This window comes from Arachis hypogaea, chromosome 6 (genome assembly GCF_003086295.3).
Source record: "Arachis hypogaea cultivar Tifrunner chromosome 6, arahy.Tifrunner.gnm2.J5K5, whole genome shotgun sequence".
Lineage (NCBI taxonomy): Eukaryota > Viridiplantae > Streptophyta > Magnoliopsida > Fabales > Fabaceae > Arachis > Arachis hypogaea.
This window is the reverse complement of record NC_092041.1, coordinates 66,225,095-66,245,095: the sequence shown is the minus strand read 5'-3', so window position 1 is coordinate 66,245,095 and position 20,001 is coordinate 66,225,095. Positions and strand designations below refer to the sequence as shown.

The window sequence follows — 20,001 nt, the reverse complement described above, 5'->3', positions numbered from 1 at the left end:
CTTTCTTGTTTTCTGTTTGTTTATGCACAGGAACAAAGACAAAGAACATCTCTTAGACTTTGATCCTGAACCAGAAAGGACTTTTAGGCGACGTTTACAACAGGCAAAATTGTACAAGGCGGCAGAATCCACTATGAATGCTAACAATGCTGATAATCCTAATGCGGCAAACCCGAATGGGAATGAGCAACAAAGGAGAGTGCTTGGGTCCTACTCTTCTCCTACCACAGATCTTTATGGAAAAAGCATCGTAGTGCCTCCTATTGCTGCGAACAACTTCGAGTTGAAGCCTCAACTGGTCACCCTGGTGCAAAAAAACTGCCAGTATCATGGTCTCCCCCACGAAGACCCAAATCAATTCATTTCAAGTTTTCTGCAGATTTGTGATACTGTGAAGACAAATGGAGTGAACCCAGATGTGTACAAACTAATGCTCTTCCCATTTGCTCTGAGGGATGGAGCAAAACTATGTCTAGATTCTCAACCCAAGGACAGTTTGGATACTTAGAACAAGGTGGTTACTGAGTTTCTCACAAAATTTTTCCCACCAAAGAAGCTGACTAAGCATAGGATGGAGGTTCAGACCTTCAGACAGAAGGATGGTGAGACTCTGTATGAAGCTTGGGAGAGATACAAGCTACTGACTAGGCAATGCCCTCTAGACATGTTCTCCAAATGGACACAAATAGACATATTTTATGAAGGCTTGGGTGAAGTGTCCAAAACGTGCTTAGACAATTCTGCAGGAGGTTCATTGCACAAGAAGAAGACACCGGAGGAGACTATTAAGCTGATTGAATTGGTTGCAAGCAACCAATATTTATACTTCTCTAACAGGAATCCTGTGAATTCTGACACCCCTCAGAAGAGAGGTGTGTTGGAAGTAGATGCTATTAATGCTCTTCTTGCTCAGAACAAGCTGATGTCTTAGCAAATAAATCTACTTACTCAACAGATGGGTGGCATGCAAGTCTCAGCTATCAACACCCAAAATCCACCACAGGAAGTCTCCTATGACATGGCAGGTAATTTTGTGCAAAATGATAATTATGATTATGCTCAACCTTCTTTTGAACAGGTGAATTACATGGGGAGTGGTCCTAGGAATCCCAACAATGACCCATATTCTAAGACATACAACCCGGGATGGAGGAATCACCCAAATTTTAGATGGAGGGATCAACCTCAGAGACCTCAAAACCTCAACAATAATTCTCAGGGCGGTTTCCAACAGAACAATGATTTGGAAGCAATATTGACAGGTTTTAGACAGGAAACCAGAGCATCCATCAAGAACCTGGATATTCAAATGGGTCAAACAGCTACCAGAGTTAATGAAATTGATCAGAGGACCACTAATAGCCTTCCTAGTAACACAATTCCAAATCCAAGAGAGGAATGCAAGGCTATCACTGTGATAAGTGGACAAGATGCAAGTGCAGAAGCACAAGTTATACAGGAAACCAGAGCCTCCATTAGAAATTTAGAGGTGCTAGTAGACCAACTGAGCAAGCAAATACTTGAGAGGTCTGCAAGTGCATTTCAAGGTGACACAATGGTGAACCCAAGAGAAGATTGCAAGGTTATTCAATTGAGAAGTGGTAAAGTAGCTGGTTCTGAGACCAAGGTCAATGAAGAGCCAGTTGAAAAGGATGCTCCAGAGGAGAAGAAGGAAGAAGTAGAGCACACCCCTGCAAAGGGTGCAGACAACCCATTCCCAGACTCTCTTGACACTTATCCTACTGATGAGAGAACTTTTGCGTGATCTAGAAATTTGCGGATAAATCCTCGTTGCAAGTATAGTTTCTAAACCTTCAAAAGTCCTTTCATACAAATGTTTTGGGTGTCACAAGTAACAAACCCTTTAGAAATTGTTAACCGAGTATTCAAACCTCGGGTCGTCTTCTCAAGGAACTGCGAGGAAGTATGTTCTTTTTATTGGTTATAAAGGTTGTAATCGGGGTTTAGAAGGTGAGAAGCAAGTAATTTAAATGATGAGTGAATTAAATGGCAATTAAAAATAAATAATAACTGTAAAACAACTTTTGGCAAGATAAGGGAATTTAGAGGTCTAACTTAGTTATCTCTCTCAACTATAATAAAAGTTGAATCTAAACTCCACTTGGTCAACCTTTACCAGGGTAAAGGAAAGTCAAGGGACTAATTAAATTAACCTTTGAATCCTAATTATTTACTAAGAAAAGGTTGGGATTATTTAGGTTCAGCTCAATTAGCAAGATAACGATTATTAATTACGTTGAGTTTAATAACTGTTGAGTTACTAAATTCTTAATCAGAACCAAAAGGGGAAAAAGTAAAATTGCTGGAATAATAAAAATATCCCTAGATGGGAAGCAATGGCAACTTAATTCAAAGAGAACAATTATAAACTGAAAATACCTCAATTATCATCAATTCAAAGAACAATCCGTGACATGGGAGAAATTCATAAATCAAATTATAATAATCAATTCAAATGTCGGAATAAATAAATAAAAGTAAAACTTAAAATAAAAGAACGTTAAACCTGGGATCCAGAGTTACTCTTAAAACAAGAAGAAATCCTAAATCCTAAAAGAGAGAGAGAATCTCTCTCTAGACTAAATCTAAATCATGGAAAAGTAAAATTATGCGAGCTCTCCTTGAATGGATGCATTCCCCCACTTCATAACCTCTGGTCTATACTTTCTGGACTTGGATTTGGGCCAAAAAGGGCTTTAGAACTCGCTGGGGCGTATTTTGTAATTTTCTGGTGCGTGGCCTCTGTCACGCGTCCGCGTGGGTCTTGCGGTCGCGTCATTCGGAGCTTTTCCTTGTCACGCGGTCGCGTCAATCTTGCGACCGCGTCATGTGCGTTCTGCTTAAGGTGCGCGATCGCGTGAGTCATGCGGCCGTGTCGCTGAATCTTCGCTTCTTGCACGCGATCGCATCGTCCATGCGATCGCGTGAACACCAGTTTCCTTAAAGCTCCGTTTTGCTTTTTCCTTCCATTTTTGTATGTTTCCTTTTCCATCCTCTAAGTCATTCTGCCTTAGAAAATTTGAAACTAGTCAACATACTAATCACGGCATTGAATGGAAATAAAGGTAATTAAAATAATTAATTTTTAAAGCTTAGAAAACATGTTTTTCACAATACGATATAATAAGGAAGGGAAAGTAAAACCATGCAATTAATGTGAATAAGTAGGTGAAGGATTATATAAATCACTCAAATTAAGCACAAAAGAACCCATGAAATATGGGTTTATCACCTACACTGCCAAAGGCTCCTGAGTAGAAGCCTAAGATGCCATATCCTCAGAGACATCAAAAGGAGACCAAGGACAAGCAGTTCTCAAAGTTCTTGGAAATCTTCAAAAAGTTGCAAATCAATATCCCTTTTGCTGAGGTTTTGGAGCAAATGCCTATCTATGCCAAATTCATGAAGGAGCTGTTGTCAAAGAAAAAGCGTTTAAAGGGAGATGAGGCAGTAGTCCTGACAAAGGAATGTAGTGCTGTAATTCAGAATAACTTGCCAAAGAAGATGCCAGATCCAGGGAGCTTTCAAATTCCATGCACAATTGGGAGCACAACCTTTGAGAAAGTCCTATGTGATCTGGGGGCAAGCATAAATCTAATGCCCTTATCTATGAGGCACAACCCACAAAGATAGCATTGCAAATCCAAGAGGCACAACCCACAAAGATAGCATTACAGATGGCAGATAAATCTATGAAGCTTGCATACGGATTAGTGGAGAATATCTTGGACAAAGTGGGTAAGTTCTTCCTCCTAGCAGACTTTGTGATTCTGGACACAGGGGAGGATGAGAATGCCTCTATAATTCTAGGAAGACCATTCCTAGCCACTGGAAGAGCTCTGATTGATGTAGAAGTGGGTGAATTAGTGCTTAGAGTGCATAATGAGCAACTGGTCTTTCATGTCTTCAAAGATATACATCCAACAGGTAAAGAAGAGAGGTGCATGCAGGCTGAGCTTATTGATCCAAACCTTCAAATACCGCCTGATGATACACAGTAGAATCTGCAACTCAAACCTCCCTTGGTAACAGTCAATAAAATTCCTCCTGACATCAAACCTAAGTTTGGTGTTGGAAATGCATCATCTACAAAGGAAGAGGTTCCCAAAAAGAAGAAAGTACCCATAGGATGGAGAAACAAAAAGATCCCCACTGAAGGTTTCTCCCCAGGAATGAAGGTAGTGTTGACCAGCAATCCAGCATGGGTGGGTTTATACAGTAATCAGAATCCTCTCTCTGGAGCATATTGAGCTACGTTATGGAGATACAGGAAAAAAGTTCAAAGTAAGGGGTGAAGAGCTGAGGCCCTATGATCCTCCTCCTTAGAGGAGCTGACCGTCAAGCTAGTGACGATAAAGAAGCGCTTATCGGGAGGCAACGCGATAACTTCGTATCCCTAGCTATTTTTCATAGTAGTAGTTTTCTTATTTATTTTATTTGAGTTCTTACTAATTTTCTGATCATGCAGCTATATTATTCCAGGAACTGAATACTTTAATATTTCAAAAAAAAAGCGAGAGAAGGCACACGACGCGCAAGCGTCGCTGACGCGTACGCATCACTTATTTGTGCGTGAAAAATAAATTTGACAGAGAGTTATGCGGGAGTGGCGCAGGAATGGAGCCTTTCGCACAAACGATCCCACGCGTTCGCATACCCGATGCGTTCGCGTCGTTTGTGATTTTCGCCAGTCACGCGTGCGCGTCACCGACGCGAATGCGTGACCTGCCAATTCGACGTAAAAGAGTGTTTGGGCAGAGAGTTGTGCTGGCTTGGGGCAAGAAGTGTGCTAAAAGCACAAATTTGGTCACGCGGACATGTGGCTGACGCATCTGCGTCAATTGCACATATGGCCATCCACGCGTTCGCGTGCATGACGCGAACGCATTGTATGAAAATTTGGCTCCCAAGCCATGCGAACAGAAAGTCACGCGGGCACGCGGCTGGCTTCGCGTGAATCACACAAAACCCAGGACACGCGGACGCATGCCTAACGCTAACGCGTCACTAAGAACATTCGCGACCCACGCGTACGCGTGCTGCACGCGTCCGCGTCACTTGCGCCGCCCAGTTTTCTTTCTCTCTCTCTCCCAATCCTAATTATCTCTTTTTCTTTTTTCCATTTATTTTTTTCCTCATAATATTTGTCTCTTCTATTTTCAGTTCTTCTTTGCTTGAGGACAAGCAAACCTTTAAGTTTGGTGTTGACGCTTCACTCACTGGTTTTCTGGCACAAAAAAGAGGCGAATCATCTTCACTAAGGAGCACAACCTGAAGAATAAAACGACCGCTAAGGATAACTAAAGTGGTTGAGTTCCTTTCATTTTTATTCCTCCCCTCTTTTTTTCTATGTTATGTTCTGGCTTTCTGCTATTTTGCTTTGTTTGTTGCATGATCTTTTATTAGTTAGAATTCTAGGACTAGTTTCTTTTTTAATTTCTTTAATGCTGAAAAGATGTTTCATGTACCACTCACTGAACTTGAATCTAATAAAAAAGAAAAGAAGTGATGTATTGCATGAGAAATTGAGTCTAATTTTAGAAATAGTCTCATTTACTTAAAAGTGGTGGTATTTTATGTGATTTTTGAATGCATGATATGAACAGGGCATATTTGAATTTGAATCAAGTGATGTTGATGTATAAGGAACATGAATTTAGAGAATTATTATGACTTCTCTGAAATAAACAAAAATTAAATCCTTGAAGGAAAAGAAACAGCAAAAGAAAAAAATATATAAATTAAAAATAATAATAATAAAAGCAAGGTCCAAGGCTCTGAGCATCAATGACTAGGTAGGTCAGACATGATTAAAAGCTCAAAGAGTTGTTTCCCTAGTCATATGCTTGTGGTGTGACTGTGTCAAGTAATCCTTGAGACAGAACACTTAGAGTCGAGACCAAGTGCGTTTAACAGAGTATGCCAAAGGCTTTGAGCACCACTGTCAGGGAGTAACTGAAAGAAAAATCAGAACTCAAAGGTAGTTCTCCAGTTAAGTGCTTGTGGTGTTTTTGTGTCAAGTAAATCTTGAGATAAAACATTTAAAGTCACGGCTAGGCTCAAAGTGCAAAGCACCAAAGAAAAATAAATTAAAAGTAAATGTTGCTGTGTTCAAGGATTAAACTGAAATGTAAAGATCAGAGAATTCATAATATCATTCGGATTCTAATTCAGAATGACAATAACATTCTTGATTCAAAGGAGAGTGAGATGCCAAACCTATTCAGGATTACAGTTATAAACCCCACTATAAAAAGAGACATGAGCTTAATCGAACTCTTATTCTCATGAAAATTCACATCATAAGCTTATATTAGTTTTGGTTGCTTGAGGACAAGCAACAGTTTAAGTTTGGTGTTGTGATGCGTGAGCATCTTGTCTATCTTTTCCTAGTGAATTTGCATCTAATTTGTTGAGTTTAATTAAGAATTAATTATATTTTAGCCACTATGGATGCTATTTTGAGTTTTGTGCAATTTTATTTAGTTTAGGTTGCATTCGGAGAGATTTGATGAAGTTTCTGCCGAGAAAACGAAGAAACCAAAGAGATGACCAGCGAAGACCAACGCGGACGCATGGCTCACGCGACCGCGCGGAATGGAGAAGTTGCAATGACGCGATCGCGTGCCTGACGCGAACGCGTGGACTAGAATCTGCACAAATGACGCGAGTGCATGGACGATGCAGACGCGTCACATGCGCGTCTGCAATAATACAGAAAATGTTGGTTTTGATTTTTGGGTTGTTTTTGACCCAGTTTCCAGCCCAGAAAACACAGATTAGAAGCTGTAGAATGGACAAATCAAGTGGTCCCCACCCATCAAATGAAGATCTGTTAATTAATTCGAATTTAAATTCAAATTTTATCTTTTAGGAAAAGATATTATTTTTAATTTTTTATTTTAAACCTATTAGGATTAGTAATAAATAGAAATACTGTAAACTTAGACAGAGATGAGATTGTTACCAGAACCCTTATTTTTCTTCTCTGAACCATGAGCAACTAATCCTTCATTGTTAAGGTTAGGAGCTCTGTCTATTTGTATGGATTTATTCGTTTGATCTTTCTAATTTAATTCATGTCTTGATTTATTTTTCAATAATTGTTTTCGTTCTTCATTTTATGAAATATGGGTGGAACGGAAGTATGACCCATGTTCTAATTGAGTTCTTGTAAAACTTGGAAAAGCTCTTTACTTGAACAACAGCTTGAAAACATATTATACTGAATTTTAATTGTTTGTATTTAATGAGATACGTGACATATAATCCCCTTATTTTTGGATAATTAGAATTCTTTTGGCATATAAACTAGAAATTGATCATCACCTTCTAATTGGAATTAATTGACCAAGGAATTGGCAATTAATGAATTTTAGAGGAGACTAGGAAGGTCTAAGGAATTAGGGTCTAGTCATATATAGTTTGCCATGAAATTAAATCTTGCATGATTAAAATAGTCAGTATGAAAATAAATCTGGAAAAATAGATAACTCTGAAACCTTAACTATTTTCTCTAATATTTTATTCCCAACTTAATAATCTGCCTGTCTTTGATATTCTGAATTTACACTTAAACTTTTTGAACATCTCAAAACCAATTTTTGCTTGCCTAACTAAGCTTATCACTCAATAACTGTTGCTTAATCCATTACTCCTCGTGGGATAGACCCTTACTCACGTAAGGTATTACTTGGTACGACCCGGTGCACTTGCCAGTTAGTAGTGTGGGTTGTAAAATACCGCATTAAGTTTTTGGCGCTGTTGTCGGGGATTGATAGTGATTAACAACGATTAATTATTTGATTATTTAGATTAGGTATTTTAATTTTAATTTTAATTTTATTTAAACATTATTTAATTATAAAAAAATTAATAAACATATTTTGAATTAAATTTCAAATTTTCAAAAAAATTTAAATAAATAGCACCAATATTGTTCTTAATTTCTGAAATTAAGTTTGGTGTTGACTATTTATTATTTTTCTTCTATTTATTTTATTCAATATTTTTATCTCTTTACACATAGTTACTTCACTGGGAATTCTCTGCACTCTGACGTAGAGATTCCCAATCTTTCTTGTTTTCTGTTTGTTTATGCGCAGAAACAGAGACAAAGAACATCTCTTAGACTTTGATCCTGAACCTGAAAGGACTTTCAGGCGACGTTTACAACAGGCAAAATTGTACAAGGCTGCAGAATCCACTATGAATGCTAACAATGCTGATAATTCCAATGCGGCAAACCCGAATGGGAATGAGCAACAAAGGAGAGTGCTTGGCTCCTACTCTTATCCTACCGCAGATCTTTATGGAAAAAGCATCGTAGTGCCTCCTATTGCTGCGAACAACTTCGAGTTGAATCCTCAACCGGTCACCCTGGTATAACAAAACAGCCAGTATCATGGTCTCCCCCACGAAGACCCAAATCAATTCATTTCAAGTTTTCTGCAGATTTGTGATACTGTGAAGACAAATGGAGTGAACCCAGATGTGTACAAACTAATGCTCTTCCTATTTGCTCTGAGGGATGGAGCAAAACTATGGCTAGATTCTCAACCCAAGGATAGTTTGGATACTTGGAACAAGGTGGTTACTAAGTTTCTCACAAAATTTTTCCCACCAAAGAAGTTGACTAAGCTTAGGATGGAGGTTCAGACCTTCAAACAGAAGGATGGTGAGACTCTGTATGAAGCTTGGGAGAGATACAAGCTACTGACTAGGCAATGCCCTCCACACATGTTCTCCAAATGGACACAAATAGACATATTTTATGAAGGCCTGGGTGAAATGTCCAAAATGTGCTTAGACAATTTTGCAGGAGGTTCATTGCACAAGAAGAAGACACCAGAGGAGACTATTGAGCTGATTGAATTGGTTGCAAGCAACCAATATTTATACTCCTCTAACAGGAATCTTGTGAATTCTGAAACCCCTCAGAAGAGAGGCGTGTTGGAAGTAGATGCTATTAATTCTCTTCTTGCTCAGAACAAGCTGATGTCTCAGCAAATAAATCTACTTACTCAACAGATGGGTGGCATGCAAGTCTCAGCTATCAACACCCAAAATCCACCACAGGAATTCTCCTATGACATGGCAGGTAATTTTGTGCAAAATGATAATTATGATTATGCTCAACCTTCTTTTGAACAGGTGAATTACATGGGGAGTGGTCCTAGGAATCCCAACAATGACCCATATTCTAAGACATACAACCCGTGATGGAGGAATCACCCAAATTTTGGATGGAGGGATCAACCTCAGAGACCTCAGAACTTCAACAATAATTCTCAGGGCGGTTTCCAACAGAACAATGATTTGGAAGCAATATTGACAGGTTTTAGACAGGAAACCAGAGCATCCATCAAGAACCTGGAGATTCAAATGGGTCAAATAGCCACCAGAGTTAATGAAATTGATCAGAGGACCACTAATAGCCTTCCTAGTGACACAATTCCAAATCCAAGAGAGGAATGCAAGGCTATCACTGTGATAAGTGGACAAGTGGCAAGTGCAGAAGCACAAGTTATGGAGGAAACCAGAGCCTCCATTAGAAATTTAGAGGTGCTAGTAAACCAACTGAGCAAGAAAATACTTGAGAGGTCTGCAAGTGCATTTCAAGGTGACACAGTGGTGAACCCAGGAGAAGATTGCAAGGTTATTCAATTGAGAAGTGGTAAAGTAGCTGGTTTTGAGACCAAGGTCAATGAAGAGCCAGTTGAAAAGAATGCTCCAGAGGTGAAGAAGGAAGAGGTAGAGCACGCCCCTCCAAAGCGTGCAGACAACCCATTCCCAGACTCTCTTAACACTTATCCTACACTGCCAAAGGCTCCTGAGTATAAGCCTTAGATGCCATATCCTCAGAGAATTCAAAAGGAGACCAAGGACAAGCAGTTCTCAAAGTTCTTGGAAATTTTTAGAAAGTTACAATTCAATATTCCTTTTGCTGAGGTTTTGGAGCAAATGACTATCTATGCCAAATTCATGAAGGAGCTGTTGTCAAAGAAAAAGCGTTTAAAGGGAGATGAGACAGTAGTCCTGACTAAGGAATGTAGTGCTGTAATTCAGAATAACTTGCCAAAGAAGATGCCAGATCCAGGGAGCTTTCAAATTCCATGCACCATTGGGAGCACAACCTTTGAGAAAGCCCTATGTGATCTGGGGGCAAGCATAAATCTAATGCCCTTATCTGTGATGAAAAAGCTGCAAATCCAAGAGGCACAACCCACAAAGATAACATTGCAGATGGCAGATAAATCTATGAAGCCTGCATACGGATTAGTCGAGAATATCTTGGTCAAAGTGGGTAAGTTCTTCCTCCCAGCAGACTTTGTGATTCTGGACACAGGGGAGGATGAGAATGCCTCTATAATTCTAGGAAGACCATTCCTAGCCACTGGAAGAGCTCTGATTGATGTAGAAGTGGGTGAATTAGTGCTTAGAGTGCATAATGAGCAACCGGTCTTTCATGTCTTCAAAGATATACATCCAACAGGTAAAGAAGAGAGGTGCATGTAGGGTGAGCTTATTGATCCAAACCTTCAAAAACCGCCTGAAGATACACAGCAGAATCTGCAACTCAAACCTCCTTTGGTAACAGTCAATAAAATTCCTCCTGACATCAAACCTAAGTTTGGTGTTGGAAAGGCATCATCTACAAAGGAAGAGGTTCCCAAAAAGAAGAAAGTACCTAGAGGATGGAAAAACAAAAAGATCCCCACTGAAGGTTTCTCCCCAGGAATGAAGGTAGTGTTGATCAGCAATCCAGCATGGGTGGATTTATACAGTAATCAGAATCCTCTCTTTGGAGCATATTGAGCTACGTTATGGAGATACAGGAAAAATGTTCAAAGTAAAGGGTGAAGAGCTGAGCCCCTATGATCCTCCTCCTTAGAGGAGCTGACCGTCAAGCTAGTGACGATAAAGAAGCGCTTATCGGGAGGCAACCCGATAACTTCGTATCCCTAGCTATTTTTCATAGTAGTAGTTTTCTTATTTATTTTATTTGAGTTCTTACTAATTTTCTGATCATGCAGCTATATTATTCCAGGAACTGAATACTTCAATATTTCAAAAAAAAGCGAGAGAAGGCACACGACGCGGACGCGTCACTTATTTGTGCGTGAAAAATGATATCTGACAGAGAGTTGCACGGGAGTGGCGCAAGAATGGAGCCTTTCGCACAAATGATCCCACGCGTTCGCGTACCCCACACGTTCGCGTCGTTTATGATTTTCGCCAGTCACGCAGGCGCGTCACCGACGCGAACGCGTGACCTGCCAATTCAACGTAAAAGAGTGTTTAGGCAAAGAGTTGTGCTGGCTTGGGGCAGGAAGTGTGCTAAAAGCACAAATTTGGTCACGCGGACATGTGGCTGATGCGTCTGCGTCAATTGCACGTATGGCCATCCACGCGTTCGCGTGCATGACGGAACGCGTTGTATGAAAATTTGGCTCCCAAGCCATGCGAACAGAAAGTCGCACGGGCGCGCGGCTGGCTTCGCGTGAATCGCACAAAACCCAGGACACGCGAACGCGTGCGTGACGCTAACGCGTCACTAAGAACATTCGCGACCCACGCGTACGCGTGCTGCACGCGTCCGCGTCACTTGCGCCGCCCAGTTTTCTTTCTCTCTCTCTCCCAATCCTAATTATCTCTTATTCTTTTTTCCATTTATTTTTTTCCTCATAATATTTATCTCTTCTATTTTCAGTTCTTCTTTGCTTGAGGACAAGCAAACCTTTAAGTTTGGTGTTGACGCTGTGCTTATTGGTTTTCTGGCACAAAAGAGAGGCGAATCATCTTCACTGAGGAGCACAACCTGAAGAATAAAATGACCGCTAAGGATAACTAAGGTGGTTGAGTTCCTTTCATTTTTATTCCTTCCCTCTTTTTCTATGTTATGTTCCGGTTTTCTGCTATTTTACTTGGTCTATTGCATAATCTTTTATTAGTTAGAATTCTAGGACTAGTTTTTTTTAATTTCTTTAATGCTGAAAAGATGTTTCATATACCACTCACTAAACTTGAATCTAAAAAGAAAAGAAAAAGAAGTGATGTATTGCATGAGAAATTAAGTTTAATTCTAAGAATAGTCTTATTTACTTAAATGTGGTGGTATTTTCTGTGATTTTTGAATGCATGATATGAACAGTGGATATTTGAATTTGAATCAAGGGATGTTGATGTATAAGGAACAGGAATTTAGAGAATTATTATGACTTCTCTGAAATAAACAAAAATGTAATCCTTGAAGCAAAGGAAACAGCAAAAAAAATAATTATATAAATAAATAAATAATAATAAAAGCAAGGTCCAAGGCTCTGAGCATCAATGACTAGGGAGGTCAAACATGATTAAAAGCTCAAAGAGTTGTTTCCCTAGTCATATGCTTGTGGTGTGATTGTGTCAAGTAATCCTTGAGACAGAACACCTAGAGTCGAGATCAATTACATTTAACAGAGTATGCCAAAGGCTTTGAGCACCACTGTCTGGGAGTAACTGAAAGAAAAATCAGGACTCAAAGGGAGTTCTCAACACTATTATTAAAAATATAAGGATTGGGGTCATATGGAGGTGAATGGTGGAAAGGGGCTTGTGAGTGTGGTGGTTAAAAGTTTTGTTGTGAGGATGGTCTCTGAGCATACGGTGGGGCTTGTTGGTAGCTACTAGGCGGTCCACCATATCTATCAGCTTGGTATGCATTGTAGGATGGTCTTTGTTAGTGATACCTAGGAGGGTGTTGTTACCTAAAGGGCTGATCAGATCCTCTTGGCTCCATCCATCTTTGATTGCTTTGACCTTGATCCATCTTCCTGTTATAGCTTCCGTTCCTTGCAACAAAATTAGAACCAAACTCAAAGCGAGAGGGGTGAGAATTCATAGTAGTTGTCAGAAATAAAGGGGGAAAAGAAGAAACAAATAAACAAGTAAAAGAAAAATATTTTTTTTGAAAAATATTTACAATAACCAATAACAAGGCACACGTTTGCAATTCCCCGGCAACGGCACCATTTTGAAGAACTGAAGATTGATGGTTTAGAAATTATAGTAAACTCCCATTGTAAGTATAGTTACTAAACCAAGCAATCAACCTTTCTTACAAATGTTGTGGTTGTCACAAGTAACAAACCCCTTTAAAATTGATAACCGAGTATTTAAACCTCGGGTCATCTTCTCAAGGAATTGCAGGGAGGTATGTTCTTATTATTGGTTATGAAGATTGTAAATCGGGGTTTTGAAGATGAGGAACAAGTAATTTAAATGGCAGGTAAAATAAATAAATAACTGTAAAATAAACTCTTGGCAAGATATGAAAATTCGGAAGTCCTATCCTAGTTACTCCTATAAGAATGGAAGTTAATCCCACTTAGTTAACCTTTGCGTAAGCAAGGGAAAGTCAAGTGAACCAATTGGTTAGATTTCCCAAGTCCTAGCCAATTCCTAAGGAAAGACTAGAGTTAGTGGAATTCCAGTTAATTAGCCGGCATAACAATCAATCATGAATAGTTGGTAACCCAAGAGCTTCCAGTTAATCAATTAAAGCCAATAATGTGGAAAGCTAAACATGAATCTTAGATCTGAAATACCTCAAATAACATACATTCAAAGCAATAAAATCTAACATGGACAATATTCATATGCCAATTGGGCAACATAAATCAAATACAAATAAAAGCATTAAAGTATCCCAAAGTAGAAGAGAAATATAAAGTAAAAGAAATATTGAACCTGACGAAGAATTGAAATAAATCCTAATTTCTAAAAATCCTAATTTCTAAATCCTAAGAGAGAGGAGAGAGCCTCTCTCTCTAAAAACTACATCTAAAACCTAAAATTGTGAATTCTGAAAAGCCTCATGAGTCTCTGCATGTTCCCTAACTTTTATCTGTGTTTCTGGGCCGAAAACTGGGTTGAAATCCGGACCAAAAACTCTGTCAGCGACTTTTGTAATTCTGCAGATCACGCACGTCACGCGGACGCGTCATTCGACGTTTTTTCTTTTCCATGCGGGTGCGTCGTCCATGCCTCCGCGTCGCTTTTGCTTTTCCAATCTGCGCATCTGCATCACTCATGCGGCCGTGTCACTGCGAATTCCTTTCTTCCGCGCGGTCGCGTCGCTGACGCGTACGCGTCACTTCTCGCTGGTCATTTCCTCAATTTCTTGTGTTCTTCCATTTTTGCAAGCTTCCTTCCCAATCTCTCACTCATTCAAGCCCTATAAAGCCTGAAACACTTAACACACAGATCAAGGCATCGAATGGTAATAAGAGATGATTAAGATTACCTAAACTAAGACCAAAGAAGCATGTTTTCAATCATATAATAATTTTAGGAAGGAAATATAAATGCATGCTAATTATATGAATAAGTGGGTAAAGACCATGATAAAACCACATAATTAAACACATTGTAAACCATAAAATAGTGGTTTATCAACGCTTTTTGGCATTGTTTTTAGGTAGTTTTTAGTAGGATCTAGCTACTTTTAGGGATGTTTTTATTAGTTTTATGCAAAATTCATATTTCTGGACTTTACAATGAGTTTGTGTGGTTTTCTATGATTTCAGGTATTTTCAGGCAGAAATTGAGGGATCTAAGCAAAAATCTGATTCAAGCTGAAAAAGGACTGCTGATGTTGTTAGATTCTAACCTCCCTGCACTCGAAATGGATTTTTTGGAGCTACAAAACTCCAAATGGTGCGCTCTTAGTTGCGTTAGAAATTAGACATCCAGATCTTTCCAGCAATATATAATAGTCTAGACTTTATTCGAGTTTAGATGACGCAAACTGGCGTTCAACTCCGGTTCCATGCTGCATTCTGGAGTAAAACGCCAGAAACACGTCACAAACCAGAGTTAAATGCCAAAAACACATTACAACTTGGCGTTTAACTCCAAGAGAAGCCTCTTCACATGTAAAGCTCAAGCTCAGCCCAAGCACACACCAAAGTGGACCCCCGGAAGTGGATTTTTGCACTAAGACTTATTTCTGTAAACCCTAGTAACTAGTTTAATATAAATAGAACTTTTTACTATTGTATTGAGTGTCTTTTTGACCATGGGTCATTTCCTTATTTTCGAATTCATATGCCATTTTAGGGAGGCTGGCCATTCGGCCATGCCTAGACCTTGTTCTTATGTATTTTCAATGGTGGAGTTTCTACACACCATAGATTAAGGTGTGGAGCTCTGCTGTTCGTCGAGTATTAATGCAACTACTACTATTCTTCTATTCAATTCACGCTTATTCTTATTCTAAGATATTCGCTGCACTTCAACATGATGATGTGATGATCCGTGACACTCATCATCATTCTCACCTATGAACGCGTGCCTGACAACCACTTCCGTTCTACCTTAGATCGAGCGCGTATCTCTTAGCCTCCATTCCGAAAGATCGGAGTCTTCGTGGTATAAGATAGAATTATTGGCGGCCATTCCTAAGATCCGAAAAGTCTAAACCTTGTCTGTGGTATTCCAAGTAGAATCTTAGATGGGATGACTGTGACGAGCTTCAAACTCGCGAGTGTTGGGCGTAGTGACAGATGCAAAAGGATCAATGGATCCTATTCCAACATGATCGAGAACCGACAGATAATTAGCCGTGCTATGACAGAGCATTTCCAATTTCACTGAGAGGATGGGAAGTAGCCATTGACAACGGTGAAATCCAACAGACAGCTTGCAGTAAGAAAGCAGAGATTCAGAAGGAACACAGTATCTTCATGCGCTTATCTGAAATTTCCACCAACGAATTACATAAGTATCTCTATCTCTATTTTATGCTTTATTTATCTTTATATTTGAAAACCATTATAACCATTTGAATCCGCCTGACTGAGATTTACAAAATGACCATAGCTTGCTTCATACCGACAATCTCTGTGGTATCGACCCTTACTCACGTAAGGTATTACTTGGAGGACCCAGTGCACTTGCAGGTTAGTTGTGCGAAGTTGTGACAAAGTGTGATTCACGTTTGAGAGCTCCAAGTTGTTGGCGCCATTGTTGATGATCACAATTTCGTGCACCAACCTCATTCTTCTATTCTCCTTTTTCTCCGACACGTAAAAGGATCTCTATACTGTGACACAGAGGATTCCACTACTCTCTTTGTTCCCTTCTTTTTCATATGAGCAAGAACAAGGATAAAGACATTCTTGTTGAAGTTGATCTTCAACCTGAAAGGACTCTGAAGAGGAAGCTAAGAGAATCTAAAGCACAACACTCCGGAGAGGACCTTACAGCAAATTTTGAAAAAGAGGCAGACATGGCAGCCGAACCTGAGAACAATGGTGGAGATGCAAGGAAGATGCTTGGTGACTTTCATGCACCAACTTCCAACTTCTATGGAAGAAGAATCTCAATTCCTGTAATTGGAGCAAACAACTTTTAGCTTAAGCCTCAATTAGTTTCTCTAATGCAGCATAATTGTAAGTTTCATGGACTTCCATTGGAAGATCCTCATCAGTTCTTAGCTGAATTCTTGCAAATCTGTGACACTGTTAAGACCAATAGGGTTGATCCCGAGGTCTACAGACTTATGCTTTTCCCCTTTCCTGTAAGAGACAAAGCTAGGATATGGTTGGACTCACAACCTAGGGAAAGCCTAAACCATTGGGAAAAGTTGGTCAATACTTTCTTGGCCAAATTCTTTCCACCTTAAAAGATGAGCTAACTTAGAGTGCAAGTCCAAACCTTCAGACAGAAGGAAGGTGAATCCCTCTATGAAGCTTAGGAAAGATACAAGCAATTGATTAGAAGGTGTCCTTCTGACATACTTTCAGAATGGAGCATCTTATGTATATTCTATGATGGTCTGCCTGAATTGTCCAAGATGTCATTGGACCACTCTGCTGGTAGATCTCTTCATCTGAAGAAAACCCCTGTAGAAGCCCAGGAACTCATTGAGATGGTTGCAAATAACCAGTTCATGTACATTTCTGAAAGAAATCCTATGAATAATGGGATGACTCAGAAGAAAGGAGTTCTTGAGATTGATACTCTGAATGCCATATTGGCTCAGAACAAAATATTGACTCAACAAGTCAATATGATTTCTCAGAATCTGATTGGATTGCAAGCTGCATCCGGCAGTACTAAAGAAGCCTCCTCTGAAGGAGAAGCTTATGACCCTGAGAATCCTACAATGGAAGAGGTGAATTACATGGGAGAATCCTATGGAAACACCTATAATCCTTCATGGAGAAATCATCCAAATTTCTCGTGGAAGGATCAACAGAAGCCTCAACAAGGCTTCAATAATAATGGTAGGAGAAATAGGTTTTGCAATAGCAAGCCTTTTCCATCATCTTCTCAGCAACAGACAGAGAATTCTGAGCAGAGCCTCTCTGGCTTAGCAACCATAGTCTCTGATCTATCTAAGACCACTCTCAGCAGAAATTTGGAAACACAACTGGGTCAGCTGAGTAAAAGAGTTACTGAAATCCCTCATAGTACTCTCCCAAGCAATATAGAAGAGAATCCAAAGAGAGAGTGCAAGGCCATCAATATATCCAGAGTGACCGAACCTATAGAGGAGGAAGAGGCAGTGATTTCCAGTGAGGAAGACCTCACTGGACGTCCACTGACCACTAAGCTTCATCAAATTCTCTCCATACAGAGTCAAGTAGAGCCCTCACATTTAAACTCTAAGTTTGGTGTTGGGAAGCCACAATCATGCTCTGAGTATCTGTGAAGCTCTGTAAGAGCTTACTATCAAACTATTGACATTAAAGAAGCGCTTATTGGGAGGCAACCCAATCGTATTTATCTATGTTAATTACTTTTTCATTTCATTTTCCATTGTTAGTTTATGTTTTCTTTAGGTTGATGATCATGTGGAGTTATAAAAACAGCTGCAGAATCAAAGCGGAATCAAAAACAGCATCAAAAACAGCACACCCTAGAGGATAGGCTTACTAGCATTTAACCGCCAATAAAGATAGCAGAATGGGCGTTTAACGCCCAGTCTGGCAGCATTATGGGCATTAAATGCCAGAATTGGCAGACAGACTGGCGTTTAACGCCATAAAAGGGTGTCTGGCTGGCATTAAACGCCAAAAAGGGGCATCAGCCTGGCGTTTAACGTAAGAAAGGGGCATCAGTCTGGCATTTAACGCCAGAAAGGGGAATCAACCTGGCCTTTAACGCCAAGAAAGGCAGCAGAGCTGGCATAAAACGCCAGAAATGGCACACAGAGGGCATTTAAACGCCATAAAGGTGCAGGGACCAAAATTTTTTGACACCTCAGGATCTGTGAACCCTACAGGATTCCCACCTACCCCAACTCTTTTTCTCTCCTTTTCACACCTTTCCATAACACTCTTCCTCAAAATAACCACCACCAATCACCTCCATTTCTCCTCCAAAACCATCATACAACCCACCTACTCCCACCCATTCAAATTCAAACCATCTCCCTCCCAAACCCAACCACTTCTTACACGAATTCCCTCTCTCTCTTACCCTATAAATACCCCTCCTTACCACCTTCAATTTCACACATCATAAACACTTAAACTCCCCCTTGGCCGAATTCAAAACACCCCTCTATCTCCTCCATTTATTCTTTTTCTCCTCTTTTCTTTCTTCTTTTGCTCGAGGACGAGCAAACCTTTTAAGTTTGGTGTGGGAAAAAGCTCTACTTTTTGTTTTTCCGTAACCATTAATGGCACTTAAGGCAGGAGAAACCTCTAGAAAGAGGAAAGGGAAGGCAGTTGCTTCCACCTCCGAGTCATGGAAGATGGAGAGATTTATCACAAAGGTCCATCAAGACCACTTTTATGAAGTTGTGGCCAAGAAAAGGATGATCCCCGAGGTCCACTTCATGCTCAAAAAGAGTGAATATCCGGAGATCCGACGTGAGGTTTGGAGAAGAGGTTGGAAAGCTCTCACCAACCCCATCCAACAAGTCAGAATCTTAATGGTTCAAGAGTTCTATACTAATGCATGGATCACTAAAAACCATAATCAAAGTGTGAACCCAAACCCAAAGAATTGGCTCACAATGGTTCGGGGGAAATACTTGGATTTCAGTCCGAAAATCATAAGGTTGGTATTCAACTTGCCAATGATGCAAGGAAATCCTCATCCTTTCACTAGAAAGGTCAACTTTGATCAAAGGTTGGACCAAATCCTCACAGACATTGGTATGGAAGGAGCACAATGGAAAAGAGACTCAAAAGGCAAGCCAGTTCAACTGAGAAGGCCTGACCTTAAACTCGTGGCTAGAGGATGGTTGGAGTTCATCCAACGCTCTATCCTTCCTACTAGCAACCGGTCCAAAGTAACTGTGGATCGGGCTATCATGATCCATAGTATCATGATTGGAGAGGAAGTGGAAGTTTATGAGGAAGACTTCCCTCATCTCATCTGTCACCTATGCAATTCAGCTGGAATTGTCATAGAGGAAGACTTCCTCATTGAAGAAGACAAGCCCATCACTAAAAAGAGGATGGAGCAAACAAGAGAGCCTGCTTATGGACTTCAACAAGAGCATGAGGAAGTCCCTCATCAAGAAATCCCTGAGATGCCTCAAGGGATGCACTTCCCTCCACACAACTATTGGGAGCAACTCAATACCTCTTTAGGAGAATTGAGTTCCAACATGGAGCAACTAAGACTGGAGCACCAAAAGCACTCCATCATCCTTCATGAAATCAGAGAAGATCAAATAGCCATGAGGGAGGAGCAACAGAGGCAAGAAAGAGATATTAAGGAGCTAAAGCACTCCATAGGATCTTCAAGAGGAAGAACTAGCCGCCGTCACTAAGGTGGACCCGTTCTTTAATTTCCTTGTTCTTATTTTTCTATTTTTCATTTCATTTGCTTTATGTTTTGTCTATGTTTGTGTCTTTATTACATGATCGTTAGTGTTTAGAGTCTATGTCTTAAAGCTATGAATGTTCCATGAATCCTTCACTTTTCTTAAATGAAAAATGTTTCTATTTTCAAAAGAACAAGAAGTACATGAAT

At 39.9% G+C, this 20,001-nt stretch overlaps 2 non-coding genes across 2 annotated transcripts; both read right to left on the bottom strand.

Moving 5' to 3' along the window:
- Window positions 1-563: 563 nt before the first annotated feature.
- On the bottom strand, window positions 564-669 carry LOC112700535 (small nucleolar RNA R71). Its single transcript, XR_003153442.1, has one exon. It is a non-coding gene; the product is annotated as a small nucleolar RNA R71 (small nucleolar RNA).
- Window positions 670-8,659: 7,990 nt separating this feature from the next.
- Window positions 8,660-8,765, bottom strand: LOC112699799 (small nucleolar RNA R71). Its single transcript, XR_003152737.1, has one exon. It is a non-coding gene; the product is annotated as a small nucleolar RNA R71 (small nucleolar RNA).
- Window positions 8,766-20,001: the final 11,236 nt, after the last annotated feature.